Here is a 19,755-nt window from a genome sequence, read left to right on the forward strand (position 1 = left end):
GCCTCTTGCCTGCCAGCACCGAAGGCACTGTGGCCACAGGCCAGGCGGGTGGCCGGGGAGGAGGTGGGACAAGTTTCTCCACTCGGGGCGCGACAGCGCTCGAGACACGGGCGGGGCGCGTCGCCCGCTCCCGGCAGGGCGTTGGGGCCGGTGACTCAGAGCTTTCCTCCCGGCCCCGCCCTCAGACGACCACGCCCCGCCTCGTTAGCCACGCCCCACCCCGTTGGTCCCGCCCCATGAGGAGGAGCCTCGCCTTCATCTCCGCCCCAGTCTCGGGGCGGGCCGGAGTCTGAGGAAGAGGAAGGGGACGAGGACAACGAGCGACGGGCGGCGGAGGACGCGGAGGAGGAAGGGGAGGCCGACCAACAAGATGGCCCCTGCTGCAGGAGCAGCCTCAGCAGCAGCAGGTGGGGGGCTGGAGGCGGCGCTGGCGGTGGCGGCTACGGCCGTGGTCCGGCGGCCTGGGACAGAGTCAGAGTCGATGGTGGCAGCGGCGGCGGCGGCGGCTGCCGCGACGGTGGCGACGGCCGCAGGGACTCGGAGCTGAGAGGAGCTGCTGCTCGGACCAGCGCGGTGAGCAAGTGGCGGTCGGCAGTGTGGGGAGCGGGGCTGCCGCGGCCGAGAACAATAGGCAGCGGCTGCGGGGATGGGGTTGTCCTCACCCGCCCTGCGCCTGGGACCGGCCCCAGGGCTTGTCAGTGGCCGGCGTCCTTTAGGCCTCAGGCCTCCGCGTGCCTCCCGGAGGGCCTGCCGGGGTAGGTAGGCCGAGGGGCGGTGCGGACGCCGCCCTGGACGCCGGGAAGGCTGGGGAGGCTGGGGCGGGAGGAGGGGGGTGGTCCGAGGCTGGCTGGTTCCGAGGTCCCTCGGAGGACAGCGGGCGGGCGGAGAGTTTGCTCGCAGGAAATGTTGTTTGGACCCCTGTCTGTGCGGTGGGGGAGGGAGTAGGCGCCTGTAAACAGCCGCCGCTCCTGCCTAGCTGCCAGGCGTGGCTGCTCCCTCCCCAGCCCCCTTCCTCCCTTGGCCAAGTGGGTTTTAGGGTGTCGGTTTCCCAGGAGTTCCTGGAGATAAACCCTATTGGCCAAGACGAAACCATGTGCAGGTGCCTTTTTCAAAAAGACTATAAGTGTACAACAACAAAAACACACAAAATGTGGTTGTTGGTAAAGGATGGAGTAGTAAGGGGTGGACCTTTCCTAACATGGTTCTAAACATCAGGTCTCTGTAAACACCACAGTACTCACATCCCAGGTCCGAGGGAGCGAGCCGAAACAAGGGCTCTTTTGAAGCAGCAATAATGTAACTCTTGACATCCCAGAATAGTCCGTGAAACTGGAAACAAAGCCACTTATTGGCAGCACTGAGACAGATTGTTAAGGTTTGAGCGGAACTTTTCTAACTAGCCATTTTGAATTGTGTACAGCAGAGGCGATATCATTAACCTCTTTGGTATCTGCTGGAAGCACTTAGGACAGAGAAGTGGTTCATCTGTCTCCCTTAGGATTTCATGTGTCTGTCTCATATTCTAATCATTTTTTTTTCCAATTTGTCCCAAAATTTGGAGAAGATCCTTTTTTCTCTGTTTGAAATTTCATATTTAAAGTCTACGTTCTAAGATTTCCAATACTTTTAGCCTGCCGTTATGCTTGCCTGTGAATCCTAGCACTCAGGAGGCTGAGGCAGAGTATCCTGATTTGACAAGACTAGTATCAAAAAACTAATTCAGCCAACAAAATGCCAGACAATAGAAACTTTTACTGATAGTTTTCAAAAACAAAAAACAGTTGTGGTTCTGTTTTAAGTGGCTAGGCTTAGGATGAGACACCTCATTTTATGTTAGTATGCTATACTGCAATAATATCTTTACACTTAAAAGTTAGATGTTTCTCCTAAATGTAATTTTTCAAGGCATTTACCACATACAATTTCAAATGGAGGGGGAAGAGGTAAATTTTATTCCATTTTCTACGTGTGTATGCAGAAAAATGTATTAAAAAGCTTGAAAGCATTCAAGAAGACTGCTTAATATTCACTTTCAGGATCTATCTAGGGGTCTTTGTGTTTCTTCCTTTCCTTTTATTGTTTTGGAGACGTGGTCTTGGTGTAGCCCAGGTTGGGCAGGAATTAACAGTCTTCCTGTCTTAGCATCCTGAATGTTGGGCTGAGTTAATATTAAAAGGAAGGTTGACTTGTACAAAGAAGTTGCTTGATAGCTTTTGCCAATTTCTAAGGTAATTTCCTAATGAAAATCTATCTCTGACTGTTAAAAGTATTGTTCAGTAATATGAAATTTAATTAGCAGTACTAGTTTCTAATTCTATTGAGGAGTTGATAGTGAATAATTATATAGAACGTAAAGTGAGTATAGTAGTATCATAGATTAATATCTGCAAACTTATTTTATGCCTAGTATAATATTGTCATGGATGCTTTGATCCTTTGAATCATGGAGAGACAATTTTTATATTATATATCTCCTGCTAATTTGGCTTTGGGGAGGGGAGATGGCCAAGAATTTCAGAACACTTTGTTTTTGTTTTTGAAGAACTCAGGTTGGTAGGTTTTCTTTTCCTAGTGAATTTTATTAGACACAAAGAATCATGTGTATTGATGTATCATGTATAATGATTCTGAAATTCATTTGTGGCCCTAAACATATTAGAAAAAGTACAAACTCATTTATGAGTTTGTAAATTTTAAGTTATAAAAAAACCTTCATTGCTTCATCAATGACTTGTTAATCTAATTTTTCTGAAAACAAAAGCCTTCAACTAAGAAACCAGGGAGAAATGGCACATGTCAGTGGGTAAGAGTGCTTGCTAAGTAGATATAAAGACTTAAGTTCGAATTCCCAGCGCTCCTGTAAAAACAAAACAAAACAAAACAGGGGGTGTGGCTGTGCCAGAGCTACACAGAGAAACCCTGTCTCGAAAAACCAAAAAAATAAAATAAAATAAAAATTACAGGGTTAAGGAGTATATGGCTATGGTAAAGTGCTTGCCTAGCATTCATGAGGGCCTGGGTTCTATCCCTAGCACATAAACCATTATCATCAACAACAAAAAACCAAAGCTGTGGCTAGTGACTCTTAGTACTGTAGAAGTAGAAGCAGGAGAATCACTGCAAGTTTGATGCTAATTTGGGATACAGAGTAAGGTCCAGATGAGTCTAGACTAGAATGAGGCCCTGCCTCAAGGAAACAAACAAAAAAACATATGTATGTATGTATGTGTGTGTGTGTATGTATGTGTGTCTGTGTATAGTGTTCGAGAGCATATTCCTTAAAACTGTTTATCTACTCCTTCTCCTCCTGTTGCATTGTTAATCCTTACTTCACATATACAGAATATAGAGTTAGAAACAGCTAAGTCAATAGCAAAAAGGTCACATACTTAGTAGATAAGAGTGTACTCATACCTACATCTTCTGACACAAAGTAGCTGCTTTACAGCTACTACGTGTGTCATTATTAAACCTAGAAGCATCATTCTGTATTGACAGTTTTCTTTTCCTGCTGTGAATGTTTTATAGAATTGTACTTGACCCCTATTTCTGTTACTTGTACACTGCCGAATACTTATATGGTCAAGAAGGTATAAATCTGAATCCTTAAAAAAATGCTTTTTTTTAAAAAGCAGGTTCAAATGCAATGACCTATGAACATTCATACTTTTTATCTTCAGTTTTTTATTTTATGTATATGAGTGTATGTGTGTATACCATTCTGATCCTGCAGAAGTCAGAAAAGTCTGTCAGATCCTCCGTATGGTTGTGAGCCACCATAAGGGTCCTGGGAACCAGACTTAGGTTCTCTGCAAGAGCAACAGGTGCTCTTAACCTCTAAGCCATCTCTTCAACCCCTAGAAATTGATACTTTTAGCAAGACAGATTTTTGGCATTGCTACAGTTTGCTATCTAATTACTAAATTGTGCCTTTGAATTACTTCATGAAAAATTTAAAACTAACTTTAATAATATTTAATGTTGTTAAAGCTAGGTCATATGATACTTGAGCTTCTTCATGATAAGTCCCCCCACCCCCCTTTATGCTATAGATAATTTAGAACTCTGCCATGTCTTCAAGAACTTAGGGGCTTAATATGGAACTTGATGGGATCTAATTAGTCTATTTTTCATATATCTATAAAGGGGTCAGTCTCTCACAAAGTGAAGAATAAACTGTTAAGTGATCCCTGTCTGGTGACTGTCTCAGGTCAGGATGTTCCTTGGCAGGGTTTTCTGACCTGGTTTAGCTTTGGCTCTGGCTATATTTATGCTCAGGGGTTAGATATTCTTCAGGATTGAGTTTAGAAAGATTTCTCAGATTGGCCTAAACCAGAAGATTTGGATTTTAAAAACAGTATGCTTCCTAGGATGTGGTTTAATACCTCCTGGTGAAGGCTGGAATCTCTTATTCTGTTTGGAGGTTAGAGTATAAGAATAGTGCTACCTGTCTCATGTCACCAGCACATGTATGTACCACATGCCACTGTGTCCTCAGGTTCTTGGGATTTGAACTCAGGTTCTCATGTTTGTATGGCACTGAGTCATTTCCTCAAGCCCCTAGTCTGTCTGTCTGCCTGCCCACCTATCTTTTTTAAAGATAAAGTATCTGTGTATCTCTATCTCTCTCCCTCTCCTGTATGTGTGTGTGTGTGTGTGTGTGTGTGTGTGTGTAAAATGCAGGTGTTCACAGAGTCCAGAAGAGGGTGTCATATCCTCTGGAATTGGAGTTGCCCAGTATGGATGAGTATTGGTAACTGAACTCAGATTATCTGGAAGAACAAGGAGCTGAGCCATCTCTGCAGCCCCTTCCATTGTTTCTTAATTCATACAGAAATCTTGAGATGTGAACAGAGGAGCCAGACTTGGTGGTATAGTCATAATCCTAGTACTGGAGAGCATGAGTCAGAAGGATGACAAGTTCGAGGTCAGTCTAAGGTATATAGATAGTGCTAGGCCAGTTTGGACCAAAGGAATTATTGAGCTTCTTTGAAAAAGGTCTTATTCATAATTATGTGAAATTTGACTACTTTTAGTGTAGTTCTAAAGTAGAAAAAAGTTATAAATTAAATGTGAGAGTAGAAGAACTATAATTAAGATATTTAACAAGGAGAGTAGTAAAATAAATTATCCACAACCACCACACATTATCCTAGAGCAGCAGCTAACTGCCTAGTACCTATAGACTCTTAAGAGTATCATTAAGGGCTGGTGAGATGGCTCAGTGGGTAAGGGCACCCGACTGCTCTTCCAAAGGTCCAGAGTTCAAATCCCAGCAACCACATGGTGGCTCACAACCATCCGTAACGAGATCTGGCTCCCTCTTCTGGAGTGTCTGAAGACAGCTACAGTGTACTTACATATAATCAATAAATAAATCTTTAAAAAAAAAAAAAAAAAAAAAAGAGAGACTTAAAAAAAAAAAAAAAAAAAAAAAAAAAAAAAAAAAAAAGAGTATCATTAAATGCCACATATCAGTCCTGATGATAAATTCACTGTGTAAATTTTAAAATATATTTGTAATTTTGAAAAATCATAAAATTGTAGGAATGTATAGTAGAGCAGACAGTAGTAGTTGGCTTTCTTTTGTTTTGTTTGAGGTAGTCTCCTGTAGTCAAGGCTGACTTCAAGCCTGCTTCGTAGCCTACTTCTCCTCCTACCTTCATCTGATCCACCTCCCAAGTCCTGGGATTTCAGGTGTGCTCTACCACACCTGGTGTTCTTCTAGTTCTGGAGTCCCAGGCTTTCGGCATGTAGGGCAAGTGTGCTAGCCACAGCCCCAACTTAAGTAGACAGAAACTGTTAGAACATAAACTTTCAAGTAAAAACTATCCAAGTGCTCTTTTCTTTTCCACTTATTTTGAAATGTTTTATGTGTCCACGTGCCTGTGGAGTCCCCAGGAAGCCATTGGATCCCCTGGAGCTGAAGTTAATGAAAACTGGGGTGTGGGTTTGGGACACTAAACCTGGGTTTTCTGCAAACCCTTAACCCCAGAATCACTCTAGATCCAGTGCTCACCCTCTAACTTACATTTTATCATTCCTATCCTTAAGCAGAAATGATAATATAATTTTTAAAGATTATTTAGAAGTTTAGATGACATAAGTATGTCTTTAGAACATACCTGACACCAAATCCCACTCCATAAATGTCATATTCTCTTCTTCACTCTGACAACAGAATAATTTTAGATATACTTATCTAGACTATTTGAGAAAGTTCTTTAAACATTAATGTTCAAACTACATTTTAAAAATCATTGTACAAGGGGCTGGAGAGATGGCTCAGTGAGTGGTTAAGAATACTGGGAGGCAGAGACAGGCAGATCTGGGTGAGGCCAGCCTGGTGAAATAGCATCAGGCCCTGTCTCAAAAATCAAATAAAATGCGTACTACTCTTGCAAAGGACATGAGTTCTCTGCACCCATATCGAATGACCTACAACTACCTGTAATTTAAACTCCAGGGGATCTGACACCCTCTTCTGATCTCTGCAGGCTCTGCACTCATATGTATGTACTCACACAGAGATACATATATACACAGTCTTTAAAAATTAAGTTTAAAAAAAGTCTTTGTATATAGTTTAGGATTAACTGGGTGAGTGATGGTCAGAAATGTTGTAATTTTTAATATTGCCATTGTCTTTTTTTCCCCCATTTTCAGTTTTTTATTTTTGTTGTTGGTTGGTTGGTTAGTTGGATTTTTGTTTTTGTTTTTGTCTTGAGACAGGGATTCTCTATGTAGCATTGGTGGTTCTGGCATTCACTCTGTAGACTGGGCTGGCCTCCAACTTACAGGGATCCACCTCCCTCTGCCTCTGCCTCTGCCTCTCTGCCTCTCTGCCTCTCTGCCTCTCTGCCTCTCTGCCTCTCTGCCTCTCTGCCTCTCTGCCTCTCTGCCTCTCTGCCTCTCTGCCTCTGCCTCTCTGCCTCTCTGCCTCTGCCTCTGCCTCTTGAGTGCTGGGATTAAAGGTGTTGAACCACCACTGCTGGCTTTTCTTTTTTGTTGTTGTTTTTCATGTGTAAGAACTACTTGCTTAGTGTCCTTGGAGGCTATTAAGAGAATGTCAGATCCTTTGGAGCTAGAGTTAGAGAAAGTTGTGACATCTCTCCAGCTCCCAGTCTTTGAGTTTTATTTTGGAATTTATTGTTTGATATCAGCTGTTATATGAAATTTGGGGGTGCTGGTGCAAGGTATGTGATGTCTGTGATGCGTGTACCCTACAGAATGTGTGGCCAGAAGAGGATGTTGGGTGTTTTTTGGATGTTCTTGAAAAAGAATCTCTCAGTGAACCCAACTGGCTGCTTTGTGCTGGTGAGCTGGCCAACAAGCAGGCTCCTAAGAGCCTCCAGTTTGTACTGGGAATTCTGGGCTTATAGGCAGGTGCAGGCAATGCTCAGTTTTCCTTTTTTTGGTTTTTGTTTTTTAATGTTGGAACTGGGGATTTAAACTCAAGTCCTCAGTGTCACAGCAAAATGTTCATTCATACCCACTAAACCATCTTTCCAGCACCTTGAACTTAAGCTCTTTAAGTAGATTTTAATTAATTATTTTTTTTTTTTGAGATAGGGTCTCACTGTGTAGCTCTGGCTGTCCTAGAACTCATTATGTAGACCATACTAGCCTCAAACTCAGAGAGATCCACCTGTTTTCGCTTGCCTACTGCTGAATGTTGTGAGGTGCGCCACTACACCTGAAATAGATTTTATTTGTAAAAATTATTTTATATTTTTATGTAAGTTCTGGTTAAATAAAATTTACAATTTAGTTTCTCAATTGCATCAGTATATTTCAGAGTATTGGTAGCCATAGCTAGCTAGCTAACACATGTTTTTAGTCTCAGCACTCCAGAGCATATGTCACAGCAGACATGTGAGTTCAAGACCAGTCTAGTCTACATGGAAAGTTCAGGCCAACTAGGACCACATAGTGAGACTCTTGTGTCCAAAACTGAAAGGCTAAGGATTTGGAAATGCTATTTTATTTTGTAGCTCTCCTATTGATAAAAGTCTGCTCACAGGGGCTAGAGAGATGGCTCAGTGGTTAAAAATGAGTACTGCTTTTTCAGAGGACCCCAGTTTGGATCCCAGGACCCGGATTGGTGCTCAGACCTGCCTGTAACTACAATTCCAGCGGCTCTGATATACCTTCTAGCCTCCTTGAGAACCTACACACATGTGTGATACATATAGAAAAATTTTAAAAATAAAAATGAATCTTCTAAAAAACCAACTTGCTCATAAGAGCATAAAAAACACCTTTTAAATCACTTTCTACCAGTAGAAATAAAATTTGATACATTTTGGTGTATGAAAGTCAATAATGCAGTGTTTAAATCTTCTTAAATACATATAAGAACAACTTTCAATGTCATAGAGCCTAGAATAGGTAATCCTTTATATGTATACACACACACAAATATACATTTATTTATTTTAAATGTCATTATAGTAACAAATTTAAAAAAAATCACACCAAAATTAACTAGACCCAAAGACTATAAAGCTCTGAATTTCTACACAGAGTGGCCTTTTAGAAAGGAAACTGGAACTTCCCATTGGATTTTATTCTTTAACTAGTGAATATATTTTATGTGCTTATCCACTAGCAAAGCAACAGAAAAATCCATGACAAAGAACTAGAAAAACAATTAGCTTTGTATCTTCTTTCATAATTCATACTCATTACCTATATTAATCCTTCCTCATTACTTAATATTTAGCCTTTCTTATTCTTTTTTCTACATGTTGTACTGTACCCACATATATATTTATTTACATATATAATTTAATAATATGTTAATATAATAATACATACAAAACATATTATTGGCTAGATTCTACATAAGGGAGAACATGAGTTATTTTTCTTTCTGAGATTATGTGGTCTTGTTTAATATTAAATATCCTAAGTCTATCCGTTTTCCTTCAGTTTTGGGAGAGTGTTGAGACAGGGTTTCTCTGTATAGCCCTGGCTGTCTTGGAACTCACTCTGTAGACCAGACTGGCCTCAAACTCAGAAGAGACCCATCTATCTCTTAGCCCTTGAAGTGCTGGAATTAAAGTTGTGCTTCACTGTCTGGCTTTTCCTGAAATTTTTGTGATTACATTTTTCTTTAGAGCTGAATGGTATCCCATTTATATTTATACCAAATTTTTATTGTCTGTTTTTGTGTTGGTAGACAACTAGGTTCATTCCAATTCTTTTTTTTTTTAAGATTTATTTATTTATGAGTACACACCAGAAGAGGGCATCAGATTCCATTACAGATGGTTGTGGGAATTGTGGTTGCTGGGAATTGAACTCAGCACCTGGAAGAGCAGTCAGTGCTCTTACCTCTCTCTCCAGTCATCTCTCCAGCCCTCATTCCAATTCTTTACTTTAGTAAATAGAGTAATACATATGGGGATGCAGCTATTTCTTTTATAGAATATAGAGTTTTCTGAGTATGTACCCAAGAGTGAAATAGCAGGTAGTCCTATTTTTAATTATTTGAGAAATTTCCAAGCTAATTTCCACAATGGCTGTATTAATATATACTTCCACCAACAGTGAATAATCAGCCCTTCCTCACCACAGCCTCTTCAATTGTGCCAAATGTATAGGTGACAGCCATTCTGATTGAGGTGAGGTCGTATATCAAAGTAGTTTTAATTTCCTTTTCCCTGATGGCTAGGGATTTTGAACTTTTTTGTTTGTTTGTTTGTTTGTTTGTTTGTTTGTTTTTCGAGACAGGGTTTCTCTGTGTAGCCCTGGCTGTCCTGGCACTCAATTTGTAGACCAGGATGGCCTCGAACTCAGAAATCCGCTTGCCTCTGCCTCCCGAGTGCTGGGATTAAAGGCGTGCACCACCATGCCCAGTTTTTGAACATTTTTAAAAATAGTTATTGGCTATTTGTATTTCTTTTCCTTTTTATTTTTTTAAGTGTCTATTCAGTTCATTTGCCTCTTTGTTGGCTGGCAATTTTGTTTCCTTGGTATTTAATTTTTGCAGTTCTTTGTAAATGCTGTATATTTAGTCCCTTGTCTAAAGTATAGCTGGTAAAGATTTTCTCCCATAGGCTAGTTTGCTGTGTCAGTTGTTGACTTTGCTGAATAAGAAACTTTGTTTTTGAGACTGCTTCCTTTGCAGCAAAGCTCTGCTGTTTTAGAGCTAGCTCTGTAGACCAAGGCCCAGTGATCCTCCTGCCTCTGCTTCCCAAATGCTGGAATTAAAGGTGTGTGCCTTGAAGCCTGGCAAATTTTGAGTTGAAATTTTTGTACAGGGTAAAAGAGGAGAATCTAATTTCATTCGTGTGAAGGCAGAAAACCCAGTGTTGCTAGCCCCATTTGTTGAACAGGCTCTTTTCCAGTGAATGATTTTTCCTCTTTTGTCTAAAATTAAGTGGGCATGGCTTTGTTGTTTTATTTCAGGGTAGTCTGTCATATTCCATTAATCTTCCTTTTTTCACATCCTCGCCAGGTTGTCTTTATGACTGACTACAGCCCTATAGCATAATTTGAAGTTAGTGTTAAGTTATAATGCCTTTAGTATTCTTGTTCCTTTTTACTTATTCATGGCCTTTTATGGTTCTATGTGTATTCTTGTATTGTTTTTTGCTAAACTTGTGAAATACATCAGAATTTTGATAGGTATTATATTAACTCTAAATTAATTTTGGTAGTATAGCCTTTCCACAATATTAATTCTGCCAAACCAGGAGCATGGAATGTCTTTCTGTTGTCTGGTATCTTCTGTAATTTTCTTTCTTAGTGTCTTGAAGTTTGTTTTGAGGGTTTTTTCATCTCTTTGGTTAAATATATTCCCAAATACTTAAATTAGGCATTTGTGTTTGCATGTGTTTAGTGGAACATTCGTGAAGTTCATAGGACAACTTAAACTCTCCTTCCTGTGGGTTCTAGGTTGAGCTCAGGTTGTCAAACTTGAAGATAAGTGCTTTTAATTTGATGAGCCATTGTGCTGGCTCTGGAACTCATTTGGAGCTCATGTTGGGTAGAGGATCACAAGTTTGAGGCCAGCACATTCTACAAAGCAAGTACCAGGCTACCTTGTACTACAGAGTAAGACCCTGTCTCAGAAAACAAGCTTGCAGCTAGAGCATTATTGGCAGTTAAGAGAACTGGCTGTTCTAGAATACCTGGGTTCAATTCTCAACATCCTCTTATAGGCTCACAACCCTCTGTAACTCTAGTTTCAGGGTCTCTGGTTCTAGGCACACACATGGTACACTTAGATACATGCAGGCAAAACCTTACATATAAAAATAACCAAATCCAATCTTGATGAGTGGCCATCCTGCCCACCATCCTCCTACAGCCATGTGGGACACCACAGTTGGGCTGCATCAATGAGTTACACAATGTTTGAAGGGAACAGTGTTGGAGATTCTGTCCATGGGAAGCCCTCAGTGGTGGACACATTTTTCACATGGCTTGAACAGATTTATCAGTCCTGACTGGACAGTTCTTCACAGTTATCTAGTGGGTTGTGGCACTGAGCCTGAGTTTTGACTACAAAGAGTTTACCTGTTACAGGATTGGTACTTTATGACCTATGCCTTGGGAACTTACCACCTAAACCTTTTCATAACATTCTTTTCTCGAAAAGTGTATCCTTCCTTGGACAGGATTTTGAGTAAAAGCCAGAAATAGACAGCATTTGTAGAGGAACAGAAAGAGTTAAAGAAAGAATTGGAGTTGTAGTAGTTGAATTTCATTTAAACAAAAAAAGTCCTTTCTATGTTTAAGAGTTGTTACATGCTGGGCAGTGGTGGCGCACGCCTTTAATCCCAGCACTTGGGAGGCAGAGGCAGGTGGATTTCTGAGTTCGAGGCCAGCCTGGTCTACAGAGTGAGTTCCAGGACAGCCAGGACTACACAGAGAAACCCTGTCTCAAAAAAACAAAAAACAAAAAAGAAGTAGCATGGTTCTGGAGAGAATAGTTAGCTATTAAAAGTCAACTAGGCAGGCAGGGAGATCAACCTGGTCTACAAAGTGAGTTCCTGGATAGTCAGGGCTACATAGAAAAATCTTGTCTTGAAAATAAAGAGTTGGGGCTGGAGAGATGGCTCAGTGGTTAAGAGCACTGACTGCTCTTCCAGAGGTCCTGAGTTCAATTTCCAGCAACCACATGGCAGCTTACAACCATCTGTAATGGGATCCGATGCCCTCTTCTGGTGTGTCTGAAGACAGCTACAGTATACTCATATAAATAAAATAAATAAATCTTAAAAAAAAAAAAAGAAAAGAAAGAGTTTATGTTGCTTTGCATAGGACTCAAGTTCAGTTTCTAGCATCTGTGTCTGGTATTTCATGGCCACCTGGAATTCCAGCACCCTCTTCTGGCCTCAGTATGCACTAGCAGCTCATGTGTACATACCCCAACAGATACACAAGACATAATTTAAAAATAAATTTCTTTAAAAATTAAAAAGGTGGCAACAGCTATCACAAAGAAAAACAATTTTAAGAATTCATGTTTTAGGGTTGGAGAGATGGCTCAGTGGTTTTAAGAGCACTAATGCTTTTCCAGAGATCCTGAGTTCAATTCCCAGCAACCACAAGATAGCTCACAACTATCTGTAATGGGATCTGATGCCTTCTTCTGGTGTGTCTGAAGAGAGCAATGTGTGTACTCATATACATAAAATAAATAAATAAATCTTTTAAAAAAGAATTCATGTTTTATTAAAAAGTGAAAATATTATGAATAAATTAAAATGCATAGTGAATGTGTATCAAAATAATACTCATTTTAGTAATTAGTTCTCAACTGGCTTAACATTAAATGTAGAGAACATAGCTTTTATGTGTTTGCATGTCTAGTATAGGTAAATTTTAATAGAGTATTAACATAAAGGACTTAAAATAACTTTGCAATTTTGATATAAGTGTAAATTCCTTTTAAGATGATGTTTTTTAGTCTGGCTGTTTCATTCTATCACTTCTGTGGTGACTGCTGTTATCTTTTTCATTGTGGCACATTTTACAGTATATATTACAAATTGAATCTATAAAAATATAAAGTTAGATGCTGCTGCTAGACACTTTCTTGGGTACCATTCTTCAGTTTCTGCTTGGGCACCTTCCTTAGGTTTTTACCCCTCATCACTGGGTTTCTTTCTTGTGTGACACTGTGTTGGACCTAAAAATGACTCCTTCTCTGAACACAGTAAAAGTAAGCCACTTAGTCAGCTGGAGGCAGAGACAGGCAGATGGCTCTGAGTTCGAGGCTAGCCTAGTTTACTTAGGGCAGTGATTTTCAACCTTCCTAATGTTGAAACTCTTTAATACAGTTCCTTATGTTGTGATGACCCCAAACATAAAATTATTTTCATTACTACTTCATAACTAATTTTGCTACTGTTAGGAATCATAGTGTAAGTATATGATATGCAGGATATCTAATATATGACCCCCTGGGAAAAGTCATTTGACACACACCAGCAAAGGAATCACCACTGCCAGGTTGAGAACTTTGGCCTAGGGAGTTCTGGGTAGCCAAGGCACATGTAGAGACCCTTTCTCAAAGACAAAAACTTCAGGGCTGGTAAGATGATGGCTCAGCCACTAAGAACACTGGCTACTCTTCCAGAGGTCCGGAGTTCAAGTCCTAGGAGCCACATGGTGGCTCAGGACTATCTATAAAGGGATTGATGCACACTTCTGGCATGTAGGTATACATGAAGACAGCATTCCTACATTAGAAACAAAAACCCATTTAAATTAGCCCCTTTAGCTTCCCCCCCTAGAGGGGATGATAAATGAAGCTCCAGTTTTTACCCTCTAACTCAGTAGCCTTTCTCTTTGTGTATGTCTTAGGGTGTGTGTGTGTGTGTGTGTGTGTGTGTGTTTGTGTTGTGTGCTATAAGGTTAGATAGAACTCAATCCAAGTATTTTATGAAGAGATATTTTTACAATTAAAATTGTTTTTCCTCAAAGGGGTGTCATTACTAAAACTTCTAGTCTTCAAATCTTAGACTATAATTTCCTCTGTAAATTACTGATGCCTCACTGGGAATTACAACACTTAAGTGTAATAATAAGCCTTTGTTTTTCTTTGTGTTATTGCTTACTTAGCGTCAGTTTTCAGGATAGTTATAAATTTTCTCTTCTCTGATGTGGTCCCTTCATGCTGGTTGCCATAGAAATATTCCAGAGAAGTGGCAAACTAGGTTAAGGTCAAGAATAATGATTCTTAAGAAGTTACCATGTGGGATAGAATGAGAAGTGATCCAAGAATTTTTTTTCTTTACATATAATAAAGTTTTGTTTGATTTGATAGTTTTCTCAAAGGCAGCCTAAACCTAACCTAAACTAGAACCTTAGTTTTAGTCCAATTCAACAGTTAGCCATTGGCTGAAAAAATGATGCTTGCCATCAAAGGTTTATTATCTATAAACAGGTATACTTCTGTCAGGAGAAGAACTTGCTTACAGCAGATACAGTGAGTTGTAGTTCCTGTTTTTCTCTGAATTAGGGACAAATAAAATAAACCTGTAATTTTATGCTAAGAGATGGTTGTGATGTACTTAACATTTCACAGCAGTATAATTTAGTGGTTCAGTACAGCTATTGCTGTGCTCATAGAAAAATCTGACCAGTGGACATTTTAAAATTATAAACATTTGAGAAACAAAGCTATAAAAAGACAGGCCTTTAATGATTTTAGCAGGTTTATTGATTGAAATTTTACAGAAAATATAGTTCACTTAAGTATAGAATTCACCTACTTTAATTTATAGAGCTATGCAACTGTCAGAATTATCTTCTTTTAGATTTCCTGTCACTTAACAAACATTTCCTAATATCAACCACTATTAACTACATAATAGGTTTAAAAGTAACCGCTTAGGAGTTTGGTCTCCTTGAGACATAGTCCTGCCATTTGCTTTGACTACCTCTTTGTTTGAAGCCTTTTAAATTTTAAAATTGGGTAATAACTGTATTGCAGCATTGATAACATTTCATCACAATGCCTAATCCTTAGGGGATACTTTTCAAGACCTCCAACAGATACCTTAGATCATAGGTAGAGCAGAGTACACAGTCTGTCCTATGTGGTTCATGCCCTGATCCCTCTTTTACATAACTGATTTTGTACCTTAGTGCCATTTATTGAGAGGTTACTCAACACAAATGAATACGTAATGAGTTCTAGGCCAGTGAGGGCTACATAGGTCAGACCCTGGGTTTTAGCATCAAGAGTTTATCATCTATACATAGCTATAATGATGCCTCAGAAGAAGAACTAACTTAATTTAGAACAGGTATTTGATCAATTTTAAGTTTGATCTTCCTGTGAATTAGGGATCTGACAACCAAGGTGGCTGTTAAAGTTAGCATATGCAGTATAAATCAGCAGTGGCTCAAAATATATTGAACAAGAATTCCAGAAATAAGTCATAAATTTTAAATTATACTCTATTCTGAGTAACATGATGAAGTCTTGTGCCATCTGAGAGATGAGTCATCCCTTTGTCCGAGAATCAGGATGTTGTTATTTTAATAATTGTATTTCATGTGTTTACTGTTGCTTAGCCCAAGTAGAAGAATGTTTATCACATTCATTAAACCATATATCCCATGGTGTGTGTGTGTTAAACATGATGTAAACAACAATATTTGATAAGCTTGAATATTTGAAAATGAAGTTAGAGAAAGAAACTTAAAAGAATGAAGTAGAAATTCTTGGATCAGTTTCTAGCATTAAGTCAGACTTCTCCAAAAACATGTGTGCTTTGTAGTTTATCATTCCTGAAATACAATGTTTAAGAGTGACTTAAGGAGTTTTTTAATTAACCTTAAATTTAATTAGGGAGAGGGAATACAAGTGGATATAGCTTATGAGTATGGATACATGTGCATTTGAACTTTGAGGCCACAAGAGGACTTAAGGTAGCCTGCTCTATCACTTGCTGCCTTATTATTTGAGGTAGGGTCTCTTGTTGAGCCTGGAGGGTTACCAGCAAGCATATCTCTGTCTCCACTTTATTTATGTGTGTGTGTGTATATATGAGCACACATGTGTAGAGTGTGTGTGTATGTATGTATATATATATAAGCACACATGTGTAGAGTTGCCCAGAGAGGCCAGAAGAGGATGTCAGGTCCCTTAAATTGGAATTACTGGTTGTTGTGAGCCTCCCTACTTGAGTACTGAGAATCAAATTCAGATCCTCTGGAAGAGCAGCAATAGCTCTTAACCACTGAACTATCTCCCAGGCACACCCTCAGAGCTTTTTGATTCATGTAATCCAGTATCTATTTTTATTTTTGTTTCCTGAACGTTTTAGGGTGTTTATAAACAATAACAAAAAACAAGCCTATTTCAATATCCTGACATGTCTCCTCTGTGCTTTCTTCCGGCAGTTTCAGATCTTACATAAGTCCATAATACATTTTTACTTGGTTCTTGTAACTGATGAGAAAGAGGGATATATTTTCATTCTTCATGTGGATGTTCAATTGTCTCAGCACCATTTGTTGAAAAGATTGTCCTTTCTTCCAGTGGTATTTTTAACATGTTTGTCAGAAGTCAATTGGCTGTAGATTGATGAAATCCTTCCACTCCTTACAACATAGCAAATACCCTGAGCTTAGGTCTTGTGTTATTTGATCTTAATTATTTAGAGTGACCACTCTCTTTTTAAATTAAAAAAATATTTTTATGTATGTGGGTGTTTTGCCTTCATTTATGACTGTGCCCCAGGTGCATGTCTGGTGCTGGTGGGGACCAAAAGAGGACGTTGAATTCCCTGGATCTAGAATTACAGCCTGTTGTGAGCTCCCATGTGGTTGTGGTCTTCTGGAAGAACAGCAGGTGCTCTCAGTAGTTTCTGCAGCCCCCCCCCTTTTTTTTTAAGCATGTAGAGTGCATGCCATGGTGCACTGAAAAGGCAAGAGAACAACTTGTAGAAATTCTCTCCTTCCACAGTGTGGGTTCCGGGGGCTGAACTCAGGTTCCCAAATCTTGGTAGTAAGCACCAGTACTTACTGAACCCTCTCACCAGTCTTTGTGTCATCTTTTAACCTTTCTTGTTGTCTACTATTGTCACAGGATATCTGATCACTTTGTGAACCCTGAGATTGTGTTATTTGCTGAAAATACCTGTTTGTAGTTGTGTGGCTCTGCCCTTAAGACACATGTCTAATCCCTTTGTCTGGAATACAGATACTCCCTTAGTATACGCCTTTAATTTCTCCCCCGCCCCCCAAATGAAGGTAAAGTTTGTTTGTAGAAGGAAGCACCCATATTTGAAAGTGATGTCTAATTGAGTAGCAGACAAAGTGATGAATCTGAAAGATTTGACAGAATAGGTTCTGCCCAAAAAAGGAAAGGGAAGCTACTTAAGAGAGAACAGTGCAGAGGGGCAGAGTGGAGTTTTACCAGGACAGCTGTACAGAGGCAGGTTTCAGAGAGAACAAGCTAGACACAAGTGAAGACAGAATGAGAAGGAATCAGAGTAGAACAAATGGCCAAAATTACTATGATGCCTATGATGCCAAGCAGAGCAATCCAGGAGAAGCTGGGAGAAACCAGAGTGAATCAATCAGCTTGGAGAGGAGTTTGATCCAGAACAGCCAAGTTGAACCATTCAGAGTTCAGAAAGAACTAGGGAAGGGATTTTACAGAATTAAATCTCAGAGGCTGAAAACATTCTAGGCCTAGATAAGATTATACAGAGTCTAGAAGCTTCCAGGACTAGGCCCAGGTTTAGCAGCTACAGTAAGCCTCTGAGACGACAATACAGGAAAATAAAGGATACTTTCACACCTCTGTATTTTGGTCTTTTTTTTCCCCCTGGCCTTTCACTAATCTATTTAGTCTCATAAATCACAAATCTGTGGTTATGCATTTTCTTTACCCTAATTTTTAGGAATTGTTTTTAATCATATGTTTTAACTTTCATTATAAATATTAGTACTTTAGTACATAATATCCCACACATCCTTTTCTGAATTTAGAATAGTTCCATCTTATACATATGCCATCCATGTATAGATGTGCTACAATTTATAGCCATCAGTTTAACTTTACGATTGTTGTTTAATCTATAGCAGAAGGAGATATATAGATATAAGACTTGCTTGCCACTGTAATCCTTAGCACTGGACATAGCAAAAAATAAAAGAGCTAAAATAAAAATGCCTCTTTTTAAAAAGGAAAAGAAAGAAAGACCAGGTCTCCTTGTATAATCTTGGCTGGCCTCAAACTTAGAGAGATTTACCTACCTCTTGCCTGTCTGGTGATGAGATTAAAGATGTTAGCCACCTTGCCAATATCTTTCCGTCCTATACACCTCCAACACTTCCTCCTACTTAACCACTTCTCCAACACATATCCTTTCCTTCTTTACATCTTGTTTTCTGAAGTCCAGTTCGTTAGTGCTTTCCTGCGTGCACATGGGTGTGGGTGGACAACCTAATAGAGGTCATGCTTGCAGAGAAAACTGACATGTCTCTCCCCACACACACACACACATACACACACACTTTGCAGCCATCATTTGCACTTGCCAATAGTGATAGAAGCACAGGAGCCCGTCTTCCATCCATGCTGTGTTGTTGACTTACTTGTTCTGCTGGTCAGTCTTGTACAGGTAACTACAGCTGCTGTGAGTTTATGAGTGTAGCACCCATGCTTTGACCAAAAGACAGTGTTTTACAGTACTCCTCTCTACCCTCTGGCTCTTAGGTTCTTTCCACTTACTCTTCCGCAGTGTACCTTAAGGCTTAAGGAGTTGATATAAATATTTACTTAGGGTTGCACCTGAAAGTCATTTATTCTGTCTAGCTATACTTTCTGAGGGGGAAAAAAAACTGATTTAGTTAAGAGACAGGAGAATTGTAAATAACAGCATATAAAATTCTCTCCATTTAATATATTGTATATTTACATGCATAAGGAAACAATGGGAAATGAGGTGTAATGAGAATTGGAAAGATAACTAATAGGGTAAGAAGGAGATTATTTTACTATAAACATTTTAAAAACATTTGACTGGCTTGTTACTTGGAAAAATTTTTTAAGAGTATTGATTGATGGCATACTTGCCTAGCATACACAGGTCCTAGGTTCTATCTCCAGTACCATACAGAGAAAAACTGTTGTTTGTTGTTAGGGTGGGACTTGTTACTGTCAGAATAGTTACTTCAAGACCATCCTGAATTATGTACACTGGTGGAGGAGGGAAGATTAAAAGAGTATTAATTTCCTCTCTTTAAACTAGAACTTAGGCCTGACAGTTCGATTTGTTAACACAAAATAGCTATGAGGCTTATCACTTTCTTTTTTTTTTAATTTTTAATATTTTTTATTACATATTTTCCTCAATTACATTTCCAATGCTATCCCAAAAGTGCCCCATACCCCCCCCACACTTCCCTACCCACCCATTCCCATTCTTTTGGCCCTGGCATTCCCCTATATTGGGGCATATAAAGTTTGCAAGTCCAATGGGCCTCTCTTTCCAGTGATGGCCGACTAGGCCATCTTTCGATACATATGCAGCTAGAGACAAGAGCTCCGGGGTTCTGGTTAGTACATCATGTTGTTCCAACAATAGGGTTGCAGATCCCTTTAGCTCCTTGGGTACTTTCTCTAGCTTCTCCATTGGGAGCCCTGTGATACATCCAATAGCTGACTGTGAGCATCCACTTCTGTGTTTGCTAGGCCCCGGCAGAGTCTCACAAGAGACAGCTATATTTGGGTCCTTTCAGCAAAATCTTGCTAGTGTATGCAATGGTGTC

General features: G+C 39.7%; 1 protein-coding gene across 1 annotated transcript in view; it reads left to right on the forward strand.

The window, feature by feature from the left end:
• Positions 1-288: 288 nt before the first annotated feature.
• Positions 289-19,755, forward strand: part of Rc3h1 (ring finger and CCCH-type domains 1) — a 66,315-nt gene continuing 46,848 nt past the window's right edge. The window contains exon 1 of the mRNA XM_021155458.2: positions 289-573. The gene's annotated coding sequence lies outside the window, so the exon portion shown is untranslated. The remainder of the gene's footprint in view (positions 574-19,755) is intronic.

Source organism: Mus caroli, unplaced genomic scaffold (assembly GCF_978045245.1).
Source record: "Mus caroli unplaced genomic scaffold, Mus_caroli_1 scaffold_1, whole genome shotgun sequence".
NCBI lineage: Eukaryota > Metazoa > Chordata > Mammalia > Rodentia > Muridae > Mus > Mus caroli.